General features: G+C 43.0%; 2 long non-coding RNA genes across 2 annotated transcripts in view; both read right to left on the reverse strand.

Annotated features, from left to right (window-relative positions):
- The window catches only part of LOC139057482 (uncharacterized), a 295337-nt gene that overhangs the window by 159720 nt on the left and 111825 nt on the right, over positions 1–23792 (reverse strand). The window lies entirely within an intron of this gene.
- LOC135901367 (uncharacterized) overlaps positions 8375–23792 on the reverse strand; it is a 49795-nt gene continuing 34377 nt past the window's right edge. The window contains exon 2 of the long non-coding RNA XR_010564114.1: positions 8375–8652. This is a non-coding gene — a long non-coding RNA (uncharacterized lncRNA). The remainder of the gene's footprint in view (positions 8653–23792) is intronic.

The following is a 23792-nucleotide window of genomic DNA, read 5'->3' on the forward strand; positions in this document are numbered from 1 at the left end:
ACGTTTTGAGTTATGTCATCTCTTTTCCAAGCCCATTTGTCTTTTCGCTACCCTCTTCTTCTTCCCGTTCTCTATTGAGAGTATGCAATATTGGCTTCCCCTCCATCAGTTTTTCTTTCGTGCTACCCCGCTCTCCTTCCCCTTTCACTCTTTGGAAGGAATCTGCCTTTTCGTTCCCTTCTATTTTGCTGCGTGACTGCATCATTAATAATTTTTTCGTGGACCCTTAACAAAAGGAGTCCTCATCACGTTGACGCTCATGAATTTTATACCTTTGCGTAACTTTGTTCCATTACACCCGTTAATATCGGCAATAAAGTTTATATTGAGTTGCTTCAGCACGTTTTGGACAGTTTGAAGGGGCCCAGTCGCTATGGCAAATCAACAAGCCCACATGCCTTCCCTTTCTTGTCCAGTGACGTTTTCGTGAAACATTGCATAATTGCAACGCAGCCGCATTTTATGCATTGTTCGCAATAAGGAATACCAATTCAAATGAGGCCGGACTCCTGTCTTGTCCCGTGAATAAATTATGATCATTATTTGAGTTTGGATACAAAGACTACCCATTAGCACGTCAACGATATGCTCTGCAGTAGAGCATTACCCCTTCGCACTGCTTTCCATCGCGAAGACGGAAGTTCTTGTTGTAAAAATAAAAACAATCACTTATGGTATATTCAACCACGTTATCATTAGTCTCCTTGCCAACCCCAACTGCTGCCTTTACAAATTTTGTGGGAAAACTAAGATTTTCTGACAGTAAATGCTGACACTTCCTAATGTACAGTTGTCAAGCGAAATAACGTGTGTAAGAACGTAGCAGTGCTTCAGAACATTTATGCAAGGAACCGCTTATAAAATTAGTTGCATAATTATTTATTTCGTAAATAATTTATAAAATTGTTCCCCCGCGACACCTCAAGACAACGTCGCCGCTTTACATGGGTTATTGGTGACCGGTCAGGATGATTGTGGGAGGCGGATGGGGTAAGGTCTTCATTATTATTTTTGGCCCTCTGCGACTCTTTAATGCGCACTTTTATCCAAGTACAAGTGGGTTTCTCTAACAAACATTCTTGCAACCGATGATGAGGAGTCCAACTCACAACCTCTGAGTGAAGCGCGCGGTTCTCAACCAGCTGAGTGTCCGCTGCAGCTATCGCACCATCCATTTTCGGTTTTCGTGCATATGCTTCTTCAGTTTAATCCAACTTTTTTTTACATATAGTGCCATTCGAGGCCATAATGGCTTCACGATTTTAAAAAGCTTCCTTTTCTTCAACTTTCATTTTTCTGTTCCTTTCTTCAGAATATTTCGTTTATAAGAAATGCAATCGTCATATCTTTATTCCCTTTTGCGTCTCGATAAAGACAAACTTAGTTACCCCTATGCTTCCCATGCCTTCACTTTCGCTCGGTTTTATGTGGCCATAATAGCTTTGCTATTCATTCCTCTGGCTCGCATTTCCGCATCGACTCCTTCTGCGCAAATGCTCATGCTGGTTCTCAGTTGCACTGCTCACCTAACCGAAATAGAGCTTCAAATATGCACCGCGCGTCGTTCCTCTAACAGCGACAATTCCCAACTACGCCGAGAAGAAGCGAGATGCTCTCCCTGTTTGCGAGAATTAAATTCTCAAACCGAAACTTTCAGTGCATCGCGGGGACAAGGAAATGACTAATCTTAAAAAATAACCTCAAAGCCTCCTGAAATCCCCAAGTTCAGAATTAGCATCTCTGTCAAGGCAGCCCCTTAAGAAGCGGGGCGAAAACTTTTCAGGTAAAGTTTCATCTATCTCCTCATGCGACGTGGTAGTGCACACTGAACAAGTTAACCTGGCAGAGTACGGATACGTGGGCCCGCACAATGCGCCATGTGGACGCCTGAGCTATGGGGTCTTAACTGCATATTGAATAAATCTACATAGGTTCGACGTCCAACTTTTAATTACAAACGCAACCATGCGTGAACGAAAGCGCACACGTCAAAGGCGTTACGAATGGTTTCAGTTCTTGTCAAGCGGCTACAAATAAATAAGCCCTTGCGATAACAGCACCTGCACTTTTCATCTAGCCTCGCATCATATAGGTACCTGTACAGTGTACGTCCCTTTCCCGCATACAATATTAGAACAGTCCTGAGCGCAACTATCGTTTAAAAGCCTATTACACTTTAGTTCGTAAGCACATTTTCAAACACATGAACAAATGTGTGGTCCAGGTGTCACGAAATTCCAGACAGACACTCCCGTTTCTTCCACTCGAGCTTGACTCTTGTTGTCAACCGCCATGAGGCAAAATCGTGGCCATCCAGACAGGTCATCGATGACGTATCAAACCATGGCGATTGTTACCCCTTACTGGTCACTCTTACGGAGACAGGCCTCTTCGCGGGACGGGCCAAAATGAATCGGAAGTAGCGCGAAAGCCAAAACAGGACAGTTTCGAGAGAGAAAAAAACTTACAGTCATGTTATGGAAGCGGTGTACAGCAAACAAATCACTCGTCCGCAGCGAAGTGAGTGCGCCGGGATACAGGGAAAGGAGCAGAGTGTCCTCTCGGCGCTGACACGCTCTAAATAGCTGTCCATGGTGAGGCTGCCATAAACTGTGCTATTTTCTTTGGTTAAGCTCTGTCCCAACAAAGACGACGACAGGCAGGGCGTGTCAATGCCATTAGGGACGTCGTAATTACCTGTTAAGCAATTAAGAAGAACGATTACCGGGCACCGGTGCTTTCTCCCATTTCCTGACTCCAGCGCGCCCTCCACTTTCGAAGCGCAATTTACCTATTTAACTCTGTGCGTGATGTTCTTTTTTCCTTTCTTTTTTTTCCTTTGTTTACATCTACGAGGCCCTGTTCCGTACTTGCGTGTAAATATATTTGGTGGTCTGTTTTTCCTTTTCCTGTGTCTTCATTAGGTGCAACGACACTATAGCTCTGTCAGTAGGCGTTTATTTCTTACATGTCGAGGCTGCTGCAACTAGGAATGAGAATTTTAGAAAATCTTGTCTTTTATTTCTTCTACTTCTTTTTTATACTGTAGCATCGCTGCTGTAATGTGCGTTGCAAGAAAAGGAAGATTTGATCGACAAATAATTCAGTCATACGTAGGAGGCGGAATCATCATCGTCATCAGCAGCAACAGCAGCAGCAGCGTATTTTTACGTTCACTGCAACACGAAGGTCTGCCTGTGGTCTCTAATTACCACGGTCTTGCGGTAGCTCTTTCTAACCTGCGCCTGCAAATTTAGTAACTTGATCACCTCACGTAACTTTGTGCCATCCTCGACTGCGCTTCCCTTCCCGTGGCACCCATTTTGTAGCTCTAATGGCCCAGCGGTTATCCGCCCTACGCCTTATTGACATGCGCAGCGCCATTTTTTCTTCTCTCCTGATGTTGACTAGAATATCGGTTATCCCCGTTTGATGTCGTCCGCGCAGCGCTCTCTTCCTGTCTCAACGTTACGCCTAACATTTTTTTGACTCCGTCTCCCGTTGCGTGGTCGTTAACTTGTTCCCGATAATCTTTGTTAGCCTCCAAGTTTCTGCCCCATATGTTAACACCGGTATAATGCAATGTTTGTGCACTTTTCTTTTCAATGGCAGGAGTAAGCTCCCGGTCAGTATTCGATGACGCCTGGAGTATGCACTCCAACCCTTTTTTATTATTCTCTTAACTTGGCTTTTATAAGCACCGTCTGTACCTTGCAAACAGTGAAACAAGACTTCGTGCATACATTTCCCCTATCAGAACAACCCTCGATTACGCCTCAATTATTTGGAACCCTCACACAGCTAACCTTTCTGATTGCATCGAATCACTTCAAAATAAGGCTACCCGCTTTATTTTGCGCTCCTACTCTCCGTATCGAAGTGTGTCGGAGTTAAAGGAGACACTTAATCTTCCGGATCTTGACACACGACGGAAGTATTTCCGTCTGTTTTTTTTTTTTTTCACTCCCTTTACTATTGTGGTTTATCTTTTTCATCTGCTCCCATCTTACCCGCCCATTATCTGTCCACCCGAAATGACCATGTATGCAAAGTGTCTCCCATATTTTCTAGGACCAAAAAATTCTAAAATTCCCTTTTGGTGTTATCAGTGAATGAATGGAATGCCCTACCCCAAGATATTGCAGCAATCACTGACTCGTCTGCCTTCTAATCAGCCCTACGCACATTTTTAAATGTATAAAATGTTCAGCTGCCACTTCTTGACTGGCCTGTGTTATATATATGTGTAAACTTTTTAATGCGCATTTTCCCCACACCCACATTCCGCTTGTGCCTTGTTGAAAAGTGCCATGTACAGCAAATGTGAATTTTTGTACCATGTACTCTCACCCCAATTTCTTTTCGTTTCTTTATTAACTTTTTTTTTACAGAGTGTATCTTTTATCGAAATATGTCCTTCATTGTTGCCTTCAGTCATTTTTATTGCGTTGAAATATCATGTGGAATTGTATCCCCCACCTGTGTAATGCCTCTCGGGACATTTGAGGAATTCAAAATAAATAAATAAATAAATAAATAAATAAATAAATAAATAAATAAATAAACATCCTTCGCACGATTCGGGTAGCTTGTGAGTAATTGACGTACATCAACCTATTCCTGAACAGACTCTGGAGGTTTACTGGCGATCCTAAATTTTTGTTTATGAGCCAGGCTATGCAAAATTACCTTTTTCTTCTGCCTATTAATCTTTAACGTCCATCTTACGCTTTCTTAGTTAAGGTCATCAATCACTTATTGTTATTCATCCACCATGCCGCTAAACAGGAGGAAGAATATTTCTTCTCAAAGACAGAAATCGCATTAACAACGAATCAACGTGCAAACAGGAAATCGGCATTTATCACTTGTCGGTCAGTGCTTATGGACAATGTAGCTACCCTGCCGTGTCACCCACTGTGTTTCACGAAATCAATTTCTTTAAAACGGGAAAACAATTTCTGTAAAACGGGAAACGAGATGTTTAGCAAGGATTGAGTACGGGCTAGTTGGTATTCCATGGTATAAATCGTCACCGGCAGCGCATACATAGACGGAGGACAAAAAAGGACAAAAAAGGACGACGTAGACAAGCGCTGTCTTCCAACTGATTTTTATTTTGAGAAACAAACGTATATACCCTGAAACACCAAGACAAAAGCGCCCTCTACAAGCAGCAACCCGACATGAGAATGCATTCAGACTTTATTACCTAAGATGAAAGAGAGCGCATGTGCGCATGTGCCATCAATCGCACTTACAGACAAAGAACTTGTTTTCGTGAGATCGCACATGCGCTCTCGTTCATCTTAGGTAATAAATTCTGAATACATTCTCATCTCGGGTTGCTGCTTGTAGAGGGCGCTTTTGTCTTGGTGTTTCAGGGTATATACGTTTGTTTCTGAAAAAAAATCAGTTGGAAGACAGCGCTTGTCTACGTCGTCCTTTTTTGTCCTTTTTTGTCCTCCGTCTATGTATGCGCTGTAAGTGACGATTTATACCATGAGATGTTTAGATTGCTTGCACGGGATTGTTTTGGCCACGGACGTACACACATGAAAATAAGTCAGTCTCCTAATGAGACAACTAAAGAATTTCGAGCACATTTTGTGAAACACTTCGTATAATCTGTCATCATCATCATAATCATCAGCATAATCAGCCTGGCTACGCCCACTGCAAGGCCAATGCTTCTCCCATACTTCTCCAACTACCCCGGTCATGTGCTAATTGTGGTCATGTTGTCCCTGCAAACTTCTTAATCTCATCCACCCACCTAACTTTCTGCCGCCCCCTCCTACACTTCCCTTCTCTTGGAATCATGTCAGTAACCCTGAATGACCGACGGTTATCCTCCCTCCTCATTACATGCCCTGCCCATGCCCATTTCTTTTTCTTGATTTACTCTAAGATGTCATTAACTCGCGTTTGTTCCCTCACCCAATCTGCTCTCTTCTTATTCCCCCTTAACTTTACACCCATCATTTCTTCTTTCCATAGCTCGTTTTCTCACCCTCAATTTAAGTAGAACCCTTTTCGTAAGTCTCCAGGTTTCTGCCCCGTAGGTGAGTACTCCCGCGGTCACTGACAGTGGCCCGGTAATCACTCCGCCTGCCCCCCTGGTGGCTGCAGCAAGTGCTGCTCCATCAACATCGAAAGTGGACCTGCCGACTCCAGTCCCGCAGGCCCCAAAGCTAATCCGAACTCCACGGCCTGGGACGCGAGTTTCAGCGCCTAGTTCACGATCCTCCAGCACCTCGGAAAAGGTTATGGAGGTCGATCAAAAATCGCCGGCGTCATCGACGCCGAAAGATCAGCGCTCTCAGGAGCGCGCTAGGAGAGATAAAATTCCTGTAACTACTCAAAGAAAGGGTCCGGTAACCTAAACGGTTACCGCCCTAGTATACATATCCATCTATCTTTACTACGTGCTCTTGAACACAGACAACCAAAATCTTCCTCGATATGGCTACACAAATAATTCAATGGAATGCCAGGGGCCTATTTCGCAATCTAGATGATATCAAAGATCTACTAGCGGAATATCAGCCACGTCTGTTCTGTGTTCAAGAAACACATTTAAACTCTACACACCAGAACTTCTTAAAACAGTACATAGTTTTCCGTAAAGATAGAAACAATGGTAATTCTTCTTCTGGCGGTGTGGCAATCATAGTCCAAAAGTCAGTTGCATGCAAGCATGTATCACTCCAAAGTTCATTTGAAGCAGTGGCTGTTCGGGCTATATTGTTTAACCAACTTATAACTATTTGCTCTATATATTTACCGCCTCATGAAAGGTTTGATATTGCTGAATTTGAAAAGCTGATTGACCAGCTTCCCGAACCTTATATAATAATCGGAGACTTCAATGCTCACAGCACATTCTGGGGTGACTCAAGATGTGATGCGAGAGGACGGGCAATAGAGAACTTCCTTCTTTCTTCTGGAGCCTGCCTATTTAACAAGGCAGAGCCAACCTTTTACAGTTCCACCCACAACACGTTTTCATGTATAGATTTAGCAATAGGGTCAGCGTCACTTCTTCCATACCTGGAATGGAGAGTTATCAGTAATCCATATGGGAGCGATCATTTCCCTACACTCCTAGAAACAACGAAGTGGCACGATGGACCAGCTTACCCCCAAAAATGGAAAATTCATAGTGCAGACTGGTCAAAGTTCAGAAACATATGTAAACTGTGCCTGGAAGATGTGGACCACCTAGGTGTAGAGGAACTGGCCAGCTACATCACTGAACATATCCTCTGTTCTGCTAAAAACTGTATACCTCAGTCCTGCACAGATAAACCCAATCCGAAGCCGTGGTGGAACAAAGACTGCGAAACTGCAAAGAAACGCCAGAACAAAGCATGGAGTAGATTTTCACGCTATCCAACCACAGAAAACCTAATAGAATTTAAGCGCTGCAAAGCAAATGGACGCCGTATCCGCCGAATATCCAAAAGAGAAAGCTGGACACGCTACATATCCGCAATAAACTCATACATGGACGCTAGCAAAGTATATAATAGGGTACGTAAACTAAAAGGACAATGTCCAAATCCTTTTCCTTTCGTCAATAGCTCTGGTGAGTCAATAGAAGTTCAAGCAAACACTCTTGGCGAGCACTTTGAGAGAGTATCAAGTTCAGAAAACTATTCCGAAACTTTCTTAAAGCATAAAAGAATAGCTGAAAATATTCCTCTGCGTCCAAACAAGTCATCAGAAGGGTACAATAGACCGTTAACATTCCATGAACTCAAGCTTGCCCTAGGCTCTTGTGGTAGCTCGGCTCCAGGTTCTGACGCAATAACTTATGAAATAATCAACAATCTGCCTCATGAGACCCTAAACTGCCTGTTAGGCCTTTACAATAAGATATTTGCTACTGGTCAAATACCTTCATCTTGGAAAGAAGCAATAGTCCTACCAATACTCAAACACGGCAAAGACCCTTCCTTAGTTAACAGTTACAGACCTATTGCACTCACTAGCTGCTTACTTAAAGTATTTGAAAAGATGATTAACCGACGCCTTGTCTTCTTTTTGGAATATAATGGTATATTGGACCCTCGCCAATCTGGCTTCCGAAGAGAGAGGTCTACTACCGATAATCTAGTTCTCCTTGAATCAAATATACGTGATGCATTTGTACATAGCCAATACTGTCTATCTATATTCTTTGATCTTGAGAAGGCATATGATACTGCCTGGCGATACGGTATTCTGCAAGACCTGTCTTCCTATGGAATTTGTGGTAGTATGCTGAATATTTTGCAAAATTACTTATCTGAAAGGAAGTTCCGCGTTAGAATTGGCAATGTACTATCGCGTACTTTTATTCAAGAAAACGGTGTACCACAGGGAGGAGTGCTAAGTTGCACACTTTTTATAATCAAAATGAACTCTCTCCGCTCTGTTATACCTTCAATGGTATCGTATTCCGTCTATGTGGACGACATCCAAATCAGCTTTAAATCTTGCAACCTGTCCATATGTGAACGCCAGATACAGTTGAGTGTTAATCGGCTCACGAAATGGGCAGACGAAAACGGGTTTCGATTCAATGTAGAACAGACTTCCTGTTTGCTGTTTTCCAGACGAAGAGGTGTATGTCCTGACCCTCGCATTACCATGCATGGGAGAAACCTGGTAAATAGAAAAGAACAAAAATTTCTTGGTATAACATTCGATAGTAAGCTAACCTTCACGCAGCATATAAAACAGTTGAAGCTGAAATGTCTTAAAACCATGAACCTTTTAAAGATTTTATCCCATCAGTCGTGGGGAACAGATAGGTATTGCCTGCTATCTCTTTTTAAAAGCCTTGTGTTGTCACGCATAGACTACGGATGTATTGTTTACCAGTCTGCTTCAAAGACAACACTTAAGCAACTCGATCCTGTCTATCACTTAGGTATTCGCCTAGCTCTTGGTGCCTTTAGGACGAGCCCCGTCCAAAGTCTATACGCAGAATCGGATCAGTGGCCGCTGAATTATCAACGTACATATCTGGGAGTCACCTATGCCATAAGAATCATGTCACTAAAACACCACCCATGCAAAGCCCTCATAAGTGATCAGTCCACAAACCAGCTGTACTTATACAGGCCTTCACACGCCCCACCGTTCCCGTTGGCAGTAATATCTGTTGCGGAAAAACTCGGAGTACTTTTCACAGATCTACAGGAAAGTGTCAATGCTGAACCTATTCCACCCTGGGAACAATGTACAGTTACCTGTGACTTGTCCTTTAGAGAACTGAACAAAAAGAGTTGTCCAAGTGCCCTCATCCAGCAACATTTCTTGGCCCTTGAAGACAAGTATAGGTCAACGGCATTTTTCACTGATGCTTCGAAGTCGGCAACTTCGGTATCATGTGCAGCCCATGGCCCAAACTTCTCCAACGCTAAAACCTTACATAACCAGAGCAGCATTTTTACCGCCAAAGCGTATGGTATCCTGATCACTGTTGAATACATAGTGCAGCACAAGATACAAAAGTCCATATTATACACAGATTCCTTAACTGTTGTCACAGCCCTGTCCTGTGGCAAAACAAGCCGAAACCCTGTATTACACATGCTCCTTAAACACATTCACCTAGCATATAAACAAAACCTAGCTCTTGTTGTATGCTGGGTGCCAGGACACTCTGGGATTGCTGGCAATGAGATGGCAGACAAGAATGCTGGACAAGCGGCTCATCGGGATATTATTGATGTAAGCTGGGTACCTGGTGTAGATATGAAACCTGCTGTACGAAAGGTGCTTCATAACCATTGGCAAGCTGAGTGGGACAAGCAAGTGGAAAATAAGCTGCACCTGCTTAAACCGCGATTAAGCAAACCTTTCCCACTGAAGCTTGATAGGCACACCGAAGTCGTCCTAGCACGACTCAGAATAGGACACACTTATGGCACACACAAACACCTATTGACTGCTACTGACCCCCCGAAGTGCACACGCTGCGGTGAGAACTTAACCGTCCTACATATCCTCATTCAATGTCCCGAACTTCACCAAGAGCGATTAGCTCATTTTAAGGAACTCTACACACACCATATACCACCCCATCCCTCGATGTTCTTATCAGAAGATGCACTTTTTAACTTTAAAAGAGTGCTTAATTATCTTGCTCAAGCTAACTTTCTAGATATCATCTCATTCCATGCTAACCATCAGACTGTGCCTCACAGGTGAAGTACAGTCTGATGCACATAAGTATGTCTGAGCTCTTGCACTTCTTGCGTCGGCAAGAATTGTACAGCAAGGGACTCGGGCAATCCGCAACAATTTACCATGTGTCCCTATAACCTATAATTTTAGAATTCATCCACCAGTATTTATAGATTTCTTTTACGTGTAGGCCTCTATACAGCCTCTATTTTAAGTCACAGCACCAAACCCACAATTTTACTAAACAAAAACATATGTCCTGGCGCTCTTTGGCTTTAGATGCCCTTGCGCCATTAAACTCCAATCATCATCATCATCAGAATGCCTGCCAAAGACACACTGTCTGCGCTCGTGTTGTGTACTTCCTTTCGTCCTTCGTCCGGGTTGCGCTGCCCACCCACAGGAATATGCCAAAGACAACCCAGCCCATTCTTATCCTTTTGATTATTTCAGTCTCAAGATCCGGATCTGCAGTCACCACCTGTCCTAAGTAGATGTATTCCCATACCACTTCCAATGCCTCGCTACCTATCGTAAACTGCTATTCTATTCCGACACTGTAAACGTTACTTTAGCTTTCTGCAGATTAATTTTTAGGCCCACCCTTCTGGTTTGCCTGTCCAGGTCAGTGAGCATGAATTGCAATTGGTCGCCTGAGTCACTAAAGAAGGCAATATCATCAGTGAAACGCAAGTTACTAAGGTATTCTCCATTAACTCTTATCCTCAATTATTCCCAATCCAGGTCTTTGAATATCTCCTGTAAACACGCTGTGAATAACACTGGAGAGATCGTATCTCCCTGCCTGACGCCCTTCTTTATTTGGATTTTGTTGCTTTCTTTTTGGAGTACTACGGCGGCTGTGGAGCCGCTATAGATATCTTTCAGTATTTTTACATACGGATCGTCTACACCCTGATTCCGTAATGCGTCCCTGACGGCTGAGGTTTCGACTGAATGAAACGCTTTCTCGTAATCAATGAAAGCTATATATAAGGATTGGTTATATTCCGCACATTCCTCTATGACCTGATTGATAGCGTGGATATGGCCCATTGTTGAGTAGCCTTTACAAAAACCTGCTTGGTCCTTTGGTTTACAGAAGTCTAAGGTGCTCCTAATTCTATTTGTGACTACCTTAGTAAATACTTTGTAGGTAACGGACAGTAAGCTCATCGGTCTATAATTTTTCAATCTTTGGCGTCCCCTTTCTTATGGATTAAGATTAAGTTGGCGTTCTTCCAAGATTCCAGTACGCTTGAGGTCATGAGGCATTGCGTATACAGGATGGCCAGTTTTTCTAGAACCATCTGCCCACCATCCTTCAACAAATCTGCGTTTACCTGATTCTCCCCAGCTGCCTTCCTCCTTTGCATAACTTCCAAGACTTTCTTTACTTCTTCCGGCGTTACTTGTGGGATTTCAAGTTCCGCTAGACTATTCCCTCTTCTATTATCGTCGTAGGTGCCACTAGTACTGTAGAAATCTCGATAGAACTCCTCAGCCACTTTACCTATCTTAACCATATCAGTAATGATATTGCCAGCTTTGTCTCTCTTAACGCATACATCTCATTCTTGCTTATTTCTAGTTTCGTCTTCACTGCTTTTAGGCTTCCTCCGTTCCTGAGAGCATGCTCAATTCTATCCATAATATACTTCCTTTTGTCAGCTATCTTACGCTTGTAAGTTAACTTGGAAAGTTTGTATATGTTGGGTATCAGAATACCTTGCTATTTTCGGAATGCTCCCGATGAATGGATTATTAGAAATTGAGATTGGATCCCCTGGACCTGTCTTTACAGACAACGATCTATACCTTCGACTGCCTAAGCATCTTAGCCATTATTTACACATTGTTGTTGCACTCCCTAGACAAGCACAATAGTAAACATGCCACCTTTGGCTTCAATAGCACCTGTCACGTAATGTTGCACGCAAGAAAACAATAAACACAGAGCATACATCTTTTTTTTCTTACTAACTCACACAGATAGACACCCACCAGTTATACTAAGATATTGCACTTCTTGCGCTGATTTGTCTTTCATACCCGGTGTTTGTTTAAACTTTTGTTTAAATAAACTTTGGCATATAGCACAGTTCTATACACGTTCAACTAAACTACTCGAAGAGGCGGGCATTATTACACTGCAAATAGACATGCATACCCGCATAATTGCAAAAATATCAGATGTATTTAACGAATTGCTTCAGCGCACCAATTTCTCTATACTAATTGTAGAATTAGCGCCAGTTTACAAATAAGCGCCGTTATTGTAAAAATGCGTTATTGTACTGGTACCTGTTATAACGAAGCATAAGAAATTATGGGAACACCAATGCATTTGGTCACGAACTTTGACAACGCATATAGCGGAACTAGTGGCATCTTTAGCATTCGTTCCACCATAAATATGGCTTTCGACGTCATCGGCTACAATTCGCAGATTGCATTATGTGCCATAAACTAATTATTTTCAAGGTTAATTAGCAATTCTTCCCTAGTTAATCAAACATTCATTTTGAATTCTGTGCAAATAATGGCTGCCTCTGATTGTAATCTAGTTAAAAACTTAGGATTGTGCTTCACGCCACGAATAATTAAAACAAGTTTAACTATTGAAAAAAACGCCGTATACGTAGGCCAACAAAAACACCTTGAGTTGTACTATTAGCGCGAAATGTTATTCACGTTACCTTAAGGGTTTTACCACCTTCTCCTCTGTGGCGCCTACTCAAATAGATTACGAAAATGCGATATCACTCCGTCATGCAAGTCATACGCAGCAGTGAATTTTTGTTTATGTGTGCAAAGTGCTGGGCTGCATCAAAAATTTCATGGTACATTTATGACCCGGGAAGGCTCGCTCCTTTCGACAGTTCATCGGCCCAGGAACTCAGAACACAGAGAATCATAAACACTGAGGTCACATCGTAGAGGCATATAGTGTATAGGAAAACTTAGAACAGCGTGTATGTGTGTTTATATATGGATGGTCTCCCAACTATCATGCACCAAGATTTAAATACATGCAAATACCACGTAGCTGGACGTAACCAAGGTAATGTTGTTTGCCGTCGCTTGGAGATGTTCAGATGATATTTTTCCGTTCCGCCTAGTTACATAGTCTTAATTAGTCAACCTCTTAAATAATCTATTAATATCAAAATTGAAAATGAGAACATTGTAGAGCAACATGAAAAGCTCCAGATACAGCTTTATGTTACTCAATACGTGCTACTTACAAGTGTTTTTCCGAGCACGAAAGAACCTCGCGAATACAGGCAAAATGGCCGCGCACCTCGCAGCTAAAGGCACTGCGACTGCATGAAAATACATGCACTCTGTACAAAATTTTAAATATATTGAACTGTAAAAAAAAACAGAAACGCATAAACACCGGCGCGTATCCGTTTGGTCAACACGGGCCGTTCATTTTTGTAACCCGGCAACAAGTTCGTTCAAAGGTGACCTCTAAGCGTTCAATAATAAACCGAAACGGCCTTCCCGGAAAATACCCGGCGATCCGGGGAGGTTACGTCACGAAGGCGGGTTTCCATGTCTGACAAGAGATGAAGCAAACAATGCGGTGCGGCAAAAAAAAAGAAACAGCAGCGTCTGTTTGACATGTGATCCGGTTCCTCGATCATTATGCACGTTTTCTTTCTTCCTCAAGGAGAAGGAAGCCCGATGCCAGCAGTGCCGTGGGCAGGTATCTGTGTTCACAGAACACCATGCGTCGCGTCTGTGCATTTCTTTTAAGACGACCGCACGTGCTTTTGTTGCCTTCTCTGGCACGGATAAACAAATTATGTCCTCCCTGGGATCCCGTTGCGACCAACGTTGGGAGTCAAGCGACTTCTCGTTAGAGGGTCTTCACAGCATTTAGCCTGAGAAATTTGTACTTACTTTCGAGCTCACTCGCGTCTCAGGCAAACGGAAACCTGACAGCAGTCATGCTGTATAACAAAGGACCGGCGCATTTTCGTTCCAGCAGAAAGGCGTGCAACAAAAAAAAAAGGAAGAAAGATATATAGAGAGGGAGGGGGGAGAGAGGGAAGGGGAGAGTTCGCGTAACGGCAGCAGGTATTTGAGCGAGTCAAATTGCTCGAGTACTAAAGAATTTAATTTCAAGAAGCGGCGCGAAGGAAATCTAATAAGGCTCACTAAGAAGGGTTCTCGCGTCAGGATCTACCCCGTAACGTGTTTTGCTCGGCGCTTTCAAGGAAACGCTGTTTATCTAGGACAATTCACTCCGGCCGCAGCAAGTTGAAGAGCTACGCCTTGTACGTGGTTCGTCTAGCGTAACAGCAAGCTAATGCGCATAAATTTCCAACTCTTTCTTTTCTCACAGCAACGTGTGGGGCGGGTACTGTTATAACGGAATAGGTACAATGTATTCGTCAAGTGCACATGCACTCAAATGTTCCAGCAAAAATATTCAATGTTAACTATAGTGGAGACCAACTTTTAATTTTCTCTAAGTTAGGGCTGTGGAAATAGTGCTTTGAATGTCCTGCCAAATTTTACCATAATTTTTTATAAAATGTTTTGCAAACTATTATTTTTTATTACCTTTTAATTACCTAATTCAGATAACCTCTTGAGGTTGCAGGAGAAAGGGAAGCCATTGCGCATGACATGTTCTCTTAATCGTTCTTTGAGGCTACCGCCTAGTAGAGTGCAGCGAAGTTTGCAGATATTCTCGTGTAACAAGAAGGCAAGGGAAATAATGCGGGAGAACAGCGAAACGTACCAAACTGATATCGGTGATTTATCCTGCAATTGTAAAAGCTGAGGATGGTAGAAAGAAAAACCTTGGAGATTGAGAGAAGAAACAGTGTTCTAGGTAAAGTTAAAAAATTTAATGAATGCAAAAAAATCACTGCTTAAGCCCAGCGGATTGCAACAGCTGCCTCTATGAAGTTGACTTCCCATAGTTTTACCTTGGCGCGCTATGCAAGTAAGCTCAGAATATTATTCGTTTAATGAAAGGATTTAAATTTGCAGTGAAATAAGGGCATTTAAATCGCTTGGTAAGGAGTGTTGTAGCCAGTAATTTAGAATATAATAAACCAAGCCAGGTACGTAATAAAACGCCTGTTCTCTGCAGGTCAGGTATTGAGCGAGGTCACGAGGCACATTCCGTCTCATTAGTAAGATTGTGAAAGTAAGATTGTTGAGCAAATGCGTTTTGCGCGCACCAATCCTACATGTCCTAAGACCACTAAGGCTGCGCATGTAACACAACGGAAAATGGTGTGAAAACGGCTAAATTGGCGTTACAATATAGTGATGGTGGTTGGGAACTTCTTAGAGGATTTCAAAACTGTGTAAAGCGGTGTCAATGGCTCTCGGAGCAGTATGATAGTCAGGCCCTTTCAATGTGGGGTTTCCAATTGCAGAGACAGGCCTCAACCTGAATTTCTGCGCTCAAACATTCTTGTGCAGCTGAAGAAGAATATTAAGCTGCTCCCACACGGTGTGGGTTTTCCGAAAAAAAATAATAAAGCCTGCAAAAAAAATGTCCCAGGAAGTCAATGTTCAAATACACTTAGGGAAAACAGCAAGAAGCATCTTCAAGTAATTTCTTGGACCCATACTATCACGCAGCTACAGCAAGTTTCTAATGTTCTTCGATATCCTCCCCCACCTCCCCCCCCCCGCACACACACATAAACACATAAACAGTAGCAAGCTACGAAAACGTAACTTCAATGTAACATCGAAGGGAAACATGACCGGCAAGTTCAAATGGTAGGAACGAATTGAGATACGCAATTTCTCTTTATTACTTCTTGACTTACACCAGGAAGTCGTTATCTACTTCTGGCTCAGTGAATACTTTTATTTCGGGGAGCAAGCTGTTAATGCCCAAAGGTACGTTCTACTCCCGAGTAAAAAAAAACGTAATTACATGTGCACATTGCTTAACATATCCGTGCAAGTGGCTATTACTTCCGATAGTGAAGACTCATCAAACAGACACGCCGTGTCTGACCTATCTATCACCTTCAAGTATCCCTAATTGAAGGCGAATCCAACGAGTTTCGTAATTGCGTCGCATTATAGCAGGGATCGGATCCTTGGTGCTCGTCCTATGCGCCTCATTTCAAGGATGGAAGCGTGCGTCCCTAAGCCGTAACCTTTAGACGTTCCCGTGGCTTTAATTAAAAACTGAAGGTATCGCGGGTCATCTGACCAGCTTAAATCCCTTGCCGTAATGATGCGTACTAAAACGAACGTCCTTCTCATGTCTTCCTTTCGATACATATGAGGGTAAGGCAGGAGTGAAGCCGGTCGATCTGCTTCGGATAAGGTCACAGGGTGTTTAGCAAAGGTGGGACATTCTGGGCCAATAAGAAGTACGCAAACGAACATTCATTACCTGACTCAAGCGGCCATCCCCTCACGGCAGAATAATTACTAGGTGATCCGTTTTCTTTTTCTTTACTGTTTTGGTTGTCTCGTAATTTCTGTCATGCGCAGCCAGATCTTCCTCCTAATGATACTTTATTTTATTTTGTAGACGTCGCCATCTATACTTAAGCGAACGTTATCGGCTCGAGGCAAAAATGTCAATTAGGGAAGCGTAACGAATCGCGCAAGAGCGAAAACAGCTCGAAGGAAAAATCGCAGTGAACCTTTGCTTTAGGTGTTTCATTTTTTACCCTCGAGATTATTTATGCTCCGCTTCAAGCTTAAATGCTCCAAATAAACAGGGCACTAATCTATAAGGCTTTTTCTTCCTTCGTGCTCTTTGCTGTTGACCGCCGCCTTTGCTGTTAGGATATCCCGATTAGCTGAAATCTTTCTTTACGGATAGCCCTGGTATACCAACTTTATTGTGATTAGAAATATCGTCTCTAATTGTCCCAATAATTAGTTATCAGATACGGAAAATAAATTCAACACTAAAAAGTGTACGACGGTTCGAGAAACGTAAGACAATAATGCCTCTCCTTGTACGACCAATGATAGTGCGTAATCAATACCGCTTTTATATAAAAAAAACTTCAATGATCATACATTCCAATGGACATGAAGATGATTTTTCTGCGGAGTGATGCAGCTAGACTGAAAACCAGGCATGTTCGACGTTTTGTCTGCTGCACGATAAGTGCTCCCGGTGTCGTTTCGTCAGTGGCCTTGGCTGCACAGGTCCTCACAAAAGTTACAACAGTTTCCGTACACTCACAAATACTGCTCATAAATTACAAATACGGGTATTATATATATATATATATATATATATATATATATATATATATATATATATATATATATATATATATATATATATATATATATAGCTATGCAAAGTGGAAGTCAGCTGGGGAGTGAGTGAGTGAGCGAATAACTTTATTGCAGGCTCGGCGAGCATGCGAACTTGTTGCGCACCCAACTAGTCCCACGTCGGAACCGACAGGTCTAGCCCACCGGCCCGGTCGCGGGCACGCTGGACAGCCAGGATTTGCTTTTCTAGAGCGGGGCTACGCAGAAGCGAGTGCCACTCCTCCTTGATGAACTTGGGGTATGTCGACCCGCACTCCCAGAGCATGTGCGCTACGACGCCAGCCCGTCCTGCGGGCAGACCACCACTCTTGCTGGGGAGGATCAGGTAACAGCAGATTTGTTGAAGCATGGTGGGCAGATTGTTCTAGAAAAACTGACCACCCTCTATACGCAATGCCTCATGACCTCAAATTTACTGGAATCTTGGAAAAGCGCCAACGTAATCTTATTTCATAAGAGAGGCGACGCGAAAGACTTGAAAAATTACAGACCGATCAGCTTACTGTCCTTTTCCTACAAAGTATTGACTAAGGAAATCGCCAATAGAATCGGGAACACCTTAGACTTCTGTCAACCAAAGGACCAGGCACGATTCCGTAAAGGCTACTCAGCAATAGACCATATTCACACTATCACTTAGGTGATGAAGACATGTGCCGAATATAACCAAGCCTTATATACAGCTTTCATTGATTACGAGAAAGCGTTTGATTCAGTCGAAGCCTCGGCAGTGATGGAGGCTTTGCGGAATCGGGGTGTAGACGAGCTGTATGTAAAAATACTGACAGGTATATATAGCGGCTCCACAGCCACCCTAGTCCTCCATAAAGAAAGCAACAAAATCCCTATAAAGAAGGTCGTCAGACAGGGAGATACGACCTCTCCAATGCTATTCACAGCGTGTTTACAGGAGGTATTCAGAGACTTAGATTGGGAAGAACTGGGGATAAGAGTTAATGGAGAATACCTCAGTAACTGGCGATTCGCTGATGATATTGCCTTGCTTGCTCACTCAGGGGACCAATTGCAATGCATGCTCACTGACCTGGAGAGGAAAAGCAGAAGGGTGGGTCTAGAAAGTAATCTGCAGAAAACTAAAATAATGTTTAGCAGTCTCGGAAGAGAGCAGCAATTTACGAAGGGTAGCGAGGCACTAGAAGTTGTAAGGGCATACATGTACTCAGGCCAGGTAGTGACCGCGGATCCGTATCATGAGCCTGAAATAATCAGAAGAATAAGAATGGGCTGGGGTGCGTTTGGCAGGCATTCTCAGATCATGAACAGCAGGCTGTCATTATCATTCAAGAGAAAAGTGTATAACCGCTTTGTCTTACCAGTACTCACGTACGGCGCAGAAACCTGGAGTTTTATGAAACGGATTCTACTTAAATTGAGGACGACGCAACAAGCTATGAAAATAATATTGATGGGTGTAACGTTAAGGGATAAGAAAAAGCAAATTGGGTGCGGGAACAAACACGAGTTAATGACATCTTAGTTTAAATCAAGAAAAAGAAAGGGGCATGGGCAGGACATGTAATGTGGAGGGAATATAACCGATGGTCAATAAGGCTTACGGACTGGATGCCAATGGGAAGGGAAGTGTAGCAGGGGGCAGCAGAAAGTGAGGTGGGCGGATGAGATTAAGAAGTTTGCAGGGACAACATGGCCGCAATTAGTGCATGACCGGGGTAGCTGGAGAAGTATGGGAGAGGCCTTTGCCCTGCTGTGGGCTTAACCAGGCTGATTATATATATATATATATATATATATATATATATATATATATATATTCTGTCCTTCGTACTGACGCACCTTGATGTAAGATCATCAATTGGGTAATTGGGTTCCGTTATTGTAAGTATGGTCTGTACAAATGTTTACCCGTAGGCATTTTGTGGGATATATTAACAAGAGCTAGTGGGTAAACGGTAGAAAGAAGTAAATGAGAGTACAGAAATACATTTGAATAATTTCTGCACATTGTTGGCAAGAAGCGCGGCCAGGGGAAAGAAGGTTGAAGCTTTATAGCCTTGGTAGGCATGCAGCCAAAAATGGGAGACCTGGAAATGTGAACTAAGTGAAATTCTACTAATTTATTATGAACTGGAAAGTCATCGATGTAGTCTTGACAAAACATGCATCTGCATTAGGGCGCTTGCCTTTTAGTAGCAGATTGTAACGCCTTGAAGGCCACCTTGAATTTTTAAAACGCGAACCGATTAATGACGTTCATTTTTACTTATATTTTCATACGAAGGAAAATTTTTATACGAACAGTTTAAGCGCAAATTTTTTGCTCCTTTTATAGGATAATTTGCTTGGAAGTGACTGACAGTACAGAACATTATTCACGCGTACAATTCGGCTCACAGCATATTTGCGGCACAGTAATACATGGTGCAAAAGTGTTAAAATAATTGGGCACTCAAGCGGTGACTAAAGTGTGGTTGATTGAAACGAACAGAGTGCACGATTGAATTTTCCGGCAGTACGTGTAAAGTGCAGTAAAGGACAAGATTGCACCGACCTAAACTTCACAAGATCACTGTCGGTGAGCTACGGATGGAAAAGTTGTATGTTTTACCTATAAGCATTACGGTAATCTGTGCCACTGTTGTTATTAGTAGATAATTAAACTGCTTTTTGTAAACAAAAACCTGAAGCGCCAACACATAAATCATTGTATACATTTATACTGCAAGATTATATATAGGCGGTGGGAAAACGTGCAGTTTGCTGAACAACCATAACTAGATATGCGCATAACATTGTCGCTGCTGCTACATGTATAACTATGGGCCTACACTAGCCTTTGGCTACGGGCCCAATAGTTGCTTTGTACAAATTATTAACAATGAAAAATAAACTGAATTGAGTTTAATTGAATTAAACCCATTTTTGCGAAAAGAGCCCGGCTCTCAGTTTAGATGTTGTGGGTAGAAGGCAGATGTTTACGACATGATGTGAGCCTGCCAAAGAATCAGGCGTTAACCAACATAAATCCGCCAATAAGCCAATAAATTGAGGGGTGCAAAGTAGGTCTGTCCAGTTCAGATCTCGAGAGTCATCAAGAGCTTACTTATAGAGCACGGGCAGGAAACTTCACCATGTCAACCCTCGTTTTTAGAAAGATGCCAATAAAAATTTTCATCATCACCATCCGACCTTTCTTTGTGTACGACGTGATTTGGTGGACCCTTCACCCCCCACTTCTCTTCCCCTCTTCCGCAGAAACAAAGACTCATACAATCCCACTTTTTCCGCAAAAACGTTTTTTGTTGCGATAGCTGCTATATGGACACTCCAAGCTAACTTCGCTTTCGTCGTTACCATGGTGTCGGTGTTGCCATGAGGCTCCGCATATATTTAGGCATATGTATGCAATGTGCCATGGCATGCTATATGCCATGCTGTATATGCGGGTTATATTGCCACAATATTGTGTTGCTAAAGTTGATCATACCAGGTCCTAAGTTCTTGACTAAATTCTGACAATGATAGCGCACAAACAAATGTCATGAAACAAAACACTGACAGCGCATGCCTTTCATCTTAAGTCTTCCGAGTGAGTGAAAACTTTATTCAAAATGTCCGGTGACTTGGGCGGGGTGAGGTAATAAGCACCCCAGCCTAGGTGACGGCCTCGAGTACTAGGACGCGGGGGGCTTCCTCGGCGTGCCGGAAGGCCCACAGTTAATCGGCGAGGCCGTGAATGAAATAAGAAACGCGTGAAATAATAGCAGCGCTCGAACCTGAAAATGATGTAATTTTTATTGGCGCGGCTGTGCACTACCTCCGGGATCGAACCGGGAAAGGGGTTCGAAACGTATCCGATACAGAAAAGTAGTGGTAAAGTCGCCAAGAAAGAGTTGGCTTTAGTTATTAACACAAATGATGTTGTCTGATGGCAGGGTTCAAGCAGATGACCCCTACCACAACCGCTCATTTTTGCTTAGGCAGTTTATGAGTGACCGACTGATATCCCCAGTACTTAGGTAGTTTAGCTTTACTTCGATTAATACTGTCACTAGACCTACGAGTCTTACACTTCGTTTGACGTTCTAGCATATTCGTATCGCTTTAATTGCTTCTTTGTTATGGCGAAACTGCGATATTTACCTTTACCGCTGACTTCGCTTTCCACATGTCTACCTGTGCGCCCAGTAAAACGTCCGCCACCGCTTACATCAGAATAATTTTTGTCGCTAACTGTTACTTTTTGAATGAGGTGCGTGCTTCCCAAGACTGGTATTGAGACGTACAGATCTGGTTTTATGCAAAGTTTCCACCGGGTGCATGTCTTCCTTCGTCTGCATTGATCCTTACGACTCACTACAGATGCGTTGTAAAAATCTCTATAAATGTTATTGCAGTAAGACAAACCTCTATTTGATGCTCGACTGAACACAAAACATGCCTCAGAGTATAAGGGAGCCCAATTCTACGGGTTCCACTCGGGTGCTGCTCACCTGCTGAACCCTCAGTGATGGTGTTAAGAGCAGGACGAGGAATCCAAAATGTAAAGCCTTCAGTCGAGTCCCGATGGCACGGCAACGCCCACCCACAAACCTCCCAAATCCTTGTCTTCCCAACAAGAAATACCTTCCACTTTATTGACTGAATAACTGAGATACTCAAGGCTTCTACCACTAGTTTGCGGACTGTTCGCAACGTGATGGCACGTATAAACTAAGAGGAATTATTAATGAAAGCAAACAAGGAAGAAGTGTGTGAATGAAAATTGTCATTCCTTAAATAGTGAAAACAACTACAACTCTCTTTTCAGAGAATGCGAAAAAAGTATATCGTCTTTCTTTCACGAAGTGTTCATCTACATGGCTCGTTAGAAGCTTCTGGCACGTTTTCATCAACCGTGAGGCTAAATTGCTTGTGTCAAAGTCGCCTGGCCCACTGGTTTCAAACATGGAGAGGCTTTACAATGTGCAACAGCAATGGTCGCCCAAAAAAGTGCGGCGTATAACGAGAAGGCCGGTGGATGTAACGCGTTTTGTTACTTTCTTTTCCTTCGAGACTTGGCGATTTCGGACTGGTGCCATTTGGACTGACGCTGCCACCACTTTTGGCGGGGCCGCTTATTAAATCTGCGTGTCACAACCCGTCAAGACGCGCCTGTGCGAAAGTGAACGGTATTGTGCGTGCCCAGACCGGCATCGCTACTTTGGCTCCTGCATCGCCCCTTTTTGACGACTTCGAGCCCCGTTTAAATTCATCTTAGACTCATATATCTTATATGTCTCTTAAATGTGTCATAGAATATTTGATGCTTTTCCCCCTTTTTTTCTATGCAAGCCTCGTCTTTAAGCGTGCACTTGTGCTTTGAAAGTTGACGTGGCAAGCTATCTGCCACCTGCGACAGAGTCTCCTTGAAGAAGACGTCGCTTCAATTATTTTGTGGTTCCCTTTCTTTATCTTTTTTATTTCAGCTTAGCTGTAACTCACGCTTATTACGTGCAGTAAGAATAGCTCTAACACGGTCCTCTGGGACCCGGCAAGAGCACAACTAAGCTACAAACACGAAACTAAAAAATATATGCACACAAGAATTTTTTACACAGATTATTGTGTCTTGACTTGAACCATTGACTAACAAATAAAGTCTAATGCGCAGAAGATACAAGCGGATATTTGTGAATAAATGTTTAAAGAATCGAACTTATTAAGCGGAAAATGATGTCATTACTTGTGGCAGGTACAGTAACAGTGACTTCGAGTGGACTACTACAAATTTTATGAAATACAGCTAGCGAGCAGTGGAAATTATGCCAGCTTTTAAGACCATCTATATGTATCACGCTTGCCTCTATGAATCACACCATTCATGCACATGTAGTAGAATTTAATAATCTCGTTGTGAGTAGCGGGAGCATCCCTGTGGCCGTAGGGAGACCTGCCGGTCCCGACGTGGGGCTAGCCGGGTGCGCGACGAGTTCGCGTCCTCGTCTGACCTACAATAAAAGTTTCCTCACTCACCATTCATGCACAATCTATATATATATATATATATATATGTGTGTGTGTGTGTGTGTGTGTGTGTGTGTGTGTGTGTGTGTGTGTGTGTGTGTGTGTGTGTGTGGGTGTGTGTGTGTGTGTGTGTGTGTGTGTGTGTGTGTGTGTGTGTGTGTGTGTGTGTGTGTGTGTGTGTGTGTGTGTGTGTGTGTGTGTGTGTGTGTGTGTGTGTGTGCGCGTGGGTGTGTGTGTGCGCGAATATTGGATGGATGGATGGATGAAAAACTTTATTAGGGTCCTTTAGGGCGCGTACTAGCCTGCTGCAGCGGACCATTCCCATG

The sequence above is a fragment of the Dermacentor albipictus genome, chromosome 3 (assembly GCF_038994185.2).
Source record: "Dermacentor albipictus isolate Rhodes 1998 colony chromosome 3, USDA_Dalb.pri_finalv2, whole genome shotgun sequence".
Classification (NCBI taxonomy): domain Eukaryota; kingdom Metazoa; phylum Arthropoda; class Arachnida; order Ixodida; family Ixodidae; genus Dermacentor; species Dermacentor albipictus.